We start from the raw sequence: 7,284 nt of genomic DNA, 5'->3' as shown, positions 1-7,284 counted from the left end.
TTGCTGCCAATGCAACAATGTACAAAAAGGCAATAATATAAAACAACCATACACAGGTCAAAAAATTGATCTCCACGATTTTGCAACATGCGACAGTAAATTTGTTATTTATGCACTTATATGTCCATGTGGTCAATACTATGTCAGTCAAACGTCTAGAAAAATGGAAGAGAGCCTCTCAGGACATAAGTCAACCATACGCATGCAGAACGAGAAATCATCTGTGTCTAGATCACTCTCTATCTCAATTAAAGTTTGTAATTCTCGAATCAATATCCAGACCCCCAAGAGGTGACAACATGCAGGCCATCATGACATGCAGAGAGATGTTCTGGGTCCATAAATTAGACTCACTAGAACAATGTGGAATGAATGTAAAAAGACCATACCACTGTTAGGTGATAGATAAGATGTGACAATATTATTGGGTTCCAAAAAAAGACATTTCACCATGTTGAGGGTGGTAACCTGAGGACTACCGATCTAAAAAAGATTGGTCATTGTAAAATTCACACACCTCGTACACAAGGCGTTCTCATAAAGAATGAGGATAAGGGATAAGAGCCAGCAAACCTAATACGGTTGAAATGATGACCCCTAGAGATATTTTGATGTTCTGATATTTTGGGGTAGTAAAAACACACTCTAAATACACAATAGGATCTTTATTGACACTATATGTTACAGAGTTGCTAAATTCCATTTTAGATGTGCTGCAAGGGACATAGGGACACGAGCGGTCTAATCAGAAATGGCCATAATGATGAGTCAGAGACTTGCTTTGATGTATTGAACATGCATGTTAACTTTACAATGTGATCTTTTTGACAATGTATGTTATAGTGTCACTTTGCTTCTAAGATAATGGCCCTCATTACAACACCCGCGCTAAACCATGGCGCTATTAGCACCATGGTTGCTGCCGGTATTGTAACGAGTCCGCCATGGTGAAATGGGGAAGTACCACCCCATTTCAAGGTTGGCGGGGCGGTACTTCCCCATTTCACCATGGCCCTTCCCCATTCCCATGTTTGCCCCATAGGGCATAATGGGAATGGGGAAGGCGGTAATTACGGTACCGCAAATTGTGGTACCGTAATTAGCACCAAGGTCCCTTTGCGGGTCCATTCCTTAATGGCTGGTAAAACCAGCCGTTAAGGTAAGAACCTGCAAAGGGACCTCGTAATCAGGCGCTAAGCGATTACCGGTACCCTTAGCGGTACCGGTAATCCCTTAGCACCAGGGTCGTAATGAGGCCCAATGTGTTATCATGTAGACCAGGAAGATCTGTAGAGTATTTATTCTACTGATTACCAACTGTAAGAGAAAGGAGTTTGTGTAAAATGTATATACTTTTTTTATTTTTCTGCACAACATGTCTTCGAAAAGGATACGGACGGGTACAAAGAGTCATTGGAAATACTCTGCTGACAGATGCTATGGATGAACTGATGTATAATTGTCATGATACATAGTAGGAGTGTTTTACAAGAATTAGAAAACCTGAGGTACAATGGCATAGATGTAGAAATAAACAATGTAGCGTTAGCTGCACTTTTAGAACACACAGTAAAATGCAAGAATAATTATTCTAGACACATTGCTAGTTGAAAGAGATATTGGCAAGTGACCCAATAACACAACAACAGTGGTGTTCTACATCTGGGTGTTAACTTCAAATCCCAAGAGACCCAGCAATTCCAGCGTGCAAATGTAATACGTTCCCACGCTGAGTAGAAAAGTAAGCCGTTGCCAGGCAACAGCTAGTAACACAGAAGAGCCGCAGCAAGCCGTCTACGGTCATCGAGAAAAACGCAATTGTTGGGCAATTGATTTACAAGTGTAGTACAAAGGTAAGAATATGTGGGTCAAGGTGATCTCTTACAGAATAACTATAATAATTACATTATAGATCGGTAAATACCAGCCGTGGGGCTACATATTACACGTCCGTTTGCCTTTAGGGACACGCAACGCTGAGTAAAGGAGATTAGAAATTTTCAATTTAGCCGGATAGTAAAGTCAGACCATCCTCACCACATCACATTGGTGAGTATGATTTAAATATAAAACTAATTGATCCATATTAATAACGGAAATGACAAATAATGGAATGAATCCTAAGAAACAATACGCGTTTGTCTCTTTATAGGGACTCGCAGCATTTAACAAATAGAGGCTGGTTCCCAATCCATTTACACAGTAACTAGGAATACAGTCACCACAGCACGCTGGTGAGTACTGAATATGGACACTAAATATGCCTTGACCAGCATCTAAGCACTAAGAGATTCTAATATTGAGTATCCTTGATAGGAGGAACACGACAAGTGGAACACGACATAAGGAAGACGAGCAGTCATCCAGATAGTGTGAATGATTTCTGAAGAAGGACTCCATTTTAATTCACCTGTTGGAGTCCAAGGACCCACAATAGACTTAAAGAGACTCGAGGTACTTTTTTTACCAACCATTTATAAACAGACCTCCATCAAATTTTTGGTTAAACAATACACTATGTTTACAGGGTCACTTGCTTCTCCACTATCCTATTATGGTTTTTTCTTTTTTACATATGATTTATACTCATTATATTATCATATACCACACCAATTTGTATCAAAAATAGTCATTTATTGTTTTTTTACACACGTTGTTAATAAAACACCCTTTTTTTGGATTTTCTATTCTACAATTGTAGGGATTATCACACAATTTTTAAACAACAAACATATATCTCAATGATTTTCAATTATGCACATCTAATAACCTGTAGTATTTCTTTATTTTACAAATTTTCAGAATAAAAATTTCATAAGGATCTGTTGATTGCTCTCCTCTCTCATAGAGATGTGCATCCCAGTCCATAAAACATTTCACTCTATATTCATATCACCGATGCTTACTTTCATACTGCATTCAACCCGTACCCGACATGTTTAATTCCTTACACACTTTCATACAACTCACAAGGAAATTCTTCAGGAGTAAAAACTTTTTTAAACCAAATTTCATTTCAATGTACAATAATGTTTGTCTTCTTTTAGAATTTTTTTGAATTTTTTCTAAGGATCAACTATCAATGAAGTTCCATTTGTCCTTCCGTGAGGTCCAACCTTCAAAAGGATAACTGTGGGAAGCAAGAATGGGATATTCAAATTTTAGTGTTCGAATAACATCCCGGTTTACATTTCTATTATGTATAACCTACTACATTAAATGGCAGCACAAAGGAGTAAATGATTTTATTAGCTCCTTCTACACATCCATTGAAACACCTCGTCTCTCCATCTTACTCAGTGCAGGTCACTCGTCAGATATTCTAAAGCTGGGTAGGTTTTATAATACTTAATTCAATCATTCTCAATGTTGTCTCACCCGATAAATTATTGATGTCAATAATAATTTATCTAGGATTAATTCTCCTCAAATTACCTCAATCTTGTTCACTTTTTCTTGTTGTCTGCTTGGTCTGTCACCTTTAAGTAGTTACTCTGTTATGTCGACCTAGGTGCTGGCTACCCGATACTGGGGGGAGAATCTGTGCTCTTTCCCTATTCAGAAAAACAGTACTTGTTTATCTTTACATTTTATTAGCCCATTTTTCTTTATTTATTTATTCCCATCTTACATCGCGTCAGTTTAGGATTTCTCATGCTGACCTGGTCTTATTGTAGATCCGGTTCCTGATATTAATGTTTATTAAGAGCTTCTGCAGTCTTGCTATCTGCTAGCTGGACCGAAACAAATCTTCCAATTCTTCCTTTTTACCATGCGCTCCGCCTCCATTTTACTACAATAGAAAAACACAGCGGGCACTAAGTTTAACTCTTTTGGCATTGTGCTCCGTTGATACGCCTTTCTCATAGCTAGCATGCTGTGCCGGTTTACCGTTCTTACCTGTGTCTTGTCTGTTATTCACCCGCTCATTCCGGGTTCCACGATTCAGCTTTTGACCCATCTTTCTCGGACTGTTTCGCGTCTTCTCTCGCGGATGGCGTCTCTATCCGTCTATAGCCATTTCTTTTGGTTGCCTGCGTCCCCTCATATTGTCCGTCTTTTACCTTTTATACTATTTTTCCGGCCATGTGACTAATTTGTCACATGATCCAAGGGCCCTACGTCAACTATTCCCCATCTTATTAACTCATTTAATTGCATTAGCTGCCTTCGGCTCCCTATTGATTCAACTCGAAAGCTCTGCAACTTGGGCAAAGCGACATGAGCCGGCCTCGTGTTCTGAGAAGGCAGCGCGGCGTTCACCTTCGTTACATTCCCTACGCGGGTTTTCTCACTCCGTCCGTTGTTATGAACTCACTACAAAACGAAGTTATGTTATGTTGTAACAGCTACCACTTGGCATTTCTGTAACGCTTGGACATCAGTCAAGGACCTCCAGAAGGTAATAGGCTCATGTGAAGTCATATAACACATCCTACCCAGTATTGATATACAAGATTCTATAATGTTAATATATTGTCAATATATTATCTACAGGGATATTCCCAGATGTAAATATAAGTACTACAGAATGTTATCACCAAGCTCAAAGCAGAATAACTCTAGTTGAAGTATTTAGTAAAACATCTTGTTGCACGACAATTGACAGTAGTGTTTTATAATTAGATGAAGTCCAGACTAAGACTTAAATGTTTAAATTCTACTTTATAGAAATGGGTTTGCATTATGAAAACTGAAGATGAAATGAAATTTTGCTCCTGGGGAAGAGAACTTATTCTCAAAACGCATAAAGCTTTATGATTTTTACCAAAATGTTTGTGCCAAATTAACAAATATTGAAGAAAATTCTGTAAACATTGACTGTTACTTGGTTCAATAGAGAACATTTATTATTGTTGAAAATGACGGTTATAGTCAGCTAAACATCTTTGAGTAAAACTGTTTTTTGATGATAAATACTAAAAAGATTCTGGACACTATTTTGGTCTAGAAAGAAGCATTGGTTAAAAATGTTAACATTATGACAATGCACTAAAATGTTGCCTGACAATGGTCCTCATTACGAGGTAGGTGGTAAGGGATTACCGGCACCATTAAGGACACTGGTGCTGCTAATCCCTTACTGCCCTATTCCGAGGTCCCTTAGCGGGTCCCTTCCTTAACGCCTGGTTTTACCAGGCATTATGGATGGGACCTGTTAAGGGACTTCAGAGCTAATAACGGTACCGCAAATTGCGGTACCGTTATTAGCTCCATCCCCATTCCCATTGAGCCCTATGGGGGCTCGAATGGGAATGGGGAATGGTTCCCGGAATGGGGACTTACCGGGTCCTCCAAGGTTGGAATGACCCGGTAAATCCCTACTTCGGGAACCCGGACCCGGCATGCGGTAAGGGGGTAGCCATGGTGCTAATAGCACCATGGCTACCTCCTACCTCGTAATGAGGCCCAATGTCTCAGTAAATATAGGTGTGCAAGGCACGGGAGCGTTCATGAAGTATGGACACTTTGGTTAAGAATTAAGGCAAATGTCAACATGATGGGTGTTCTGATGTGAGGGTACTGGCTGATAATGGTGCTCTGTGCATAGGCAAGGGCATGGTATTGTTCCTGTCATTTTGGGAAAAGCCAACTTGAGTGTTCCTGTGTGGGAAGACTGGCATACATAGGTGTAAGCAGCATGGACATATGTTCTTACATTGCAATGACTTTATCATTACTGCTATTATTAACAAAGTCAACATGATGAGTGTTCTTTGTGTGCAGCTACTGGCCGCCATGGGCACATCAGCAGGGAGTTTATTTTCTACAAGTGGTATGGCATTTTTACTGGCGTTATGGGCAAAGCCAAGTTGTGTCGTTTTATGTGGAGATACCGACCTACATGGGTGCAGCCAGCTTGAACATAGTGTATTTCAGAGGCATTACATTTGTTCTGGCTTTATGGGGAAAAGCCACCATGAAGCATGCTCTTACGTGGGGATACTGGCCATTTATAGGCACAGCCAGCATGCATGTTTTCCTACCATGGTAGCAATGATCTTATTGGCCACAGCCAGCATTATAATCTCTTTTTACACTGGCAGAATACTGATAATACATGTTGTGTTCAAAGGCCACATGAAATGTCTTGCAAAATGCTCCTTTTCGGGATTGGTGACCTGGCATCTAATGCATGTTCTCATGTGTTACCCTACGAAAGAGATTCAAAATGACTTGGCTTCTTACCGATTGTTTCATAGAAAGTGTGCTGTAAGATTAACAGTTGTAAACCATCATTAAAAATAAGCTTGCAGAGCTGGTTAGGGCTCCCTCACTGCGTCCAGTCTTTTGAGCACATTCATGGGAAATGTTTATGGCCCTCCAATTAAACCATTCACCAGCTGTGCCTGGTGCTAGTATAGTTTGTCTTTCACCAGGTGGCGTTGTAATGAAAATGTAAGGAGTTGACTATTTCAAAGTAAAGCAATCTGGTTGGGGGTTCTGGATCCTGTATTACTGTGTTTTTTCTCTCTCTTTTTGGTTGTTATTATGAACTTTATCTATTGTTTTTGATTGCTGCAATGCCGTGTATACTGCTCCAATGATATACTAACAAAGTACATCAATGCACGTTCCTCATCACAACCTTTCAGAAAGAAATTGCCCACACCTAGATGAGTGATTAAAAAGCACAAGCACAATGAATATCTTAGTACATGTGCATTGCCATGTACTCCTGCCACTGTGCCCACTCATGCGGGCACATAAACCTCGGACTGAGTTAGGGTGTGCACAGGTGCACTACTTCAAATGTACATTTTTTTATCAAACACATATATGTTCAAGAAACCAGCTTTTGACAACAATTGCACGTAATATAGATGTACTATATATATATATATATATATATATATATATATATATATATATATATATATCCTGTCCATCATTTAAGTGGTATGGTATTTACAATGCATTGTGAGTAAACCTGTGAAAGAAACTTCACAAATGGGGGTATTGCTGGAATTCAGGGATTGTTTACTTAGTGGAATCCCCCAATACTCTACCCATCACCTTCGAATTCCACAGGTGTGTACAAATATTGTGTTTGGCCTTTTGGGATTTTTTTCAAGGAACATTGCATTTACATTGTTAGCAGAATAATCTGGATTTTTGGTTAAACATTGTGAAAATCTGGATGGATGGTTCAATTTGTAATAAAACACCAGATTTCCAAGGAAGACATCGTTGGAAATTTGGGAAAACTGCAAGAAAATGTAGTGAAAATTCACGAAAAATGGCCACAATGGCTATACCGGCTTTGAGACATCGTCAGCCAAC

The sequence above is a fragment of the Ambystoma mexicanum genome, chromosome 7p, assembly GCF_040938575.1.
Source record: "Ambystoma mexicanum isolate Mex_15411 chromosome 7p, UKY_AmexF1_1, whole genome shotgun sequence".
Lineage (NCBI taxonomy): Eukaryota > Metazoa > Chordata > Amphibia > Caudata > Ambystomatidae > Ambystoma > Ambystoma mexicanum.
The sequence above is the reverse complement of the archived record's forward strand: the minus strand, read 5'-3'. Positions refer to the sequence as shown.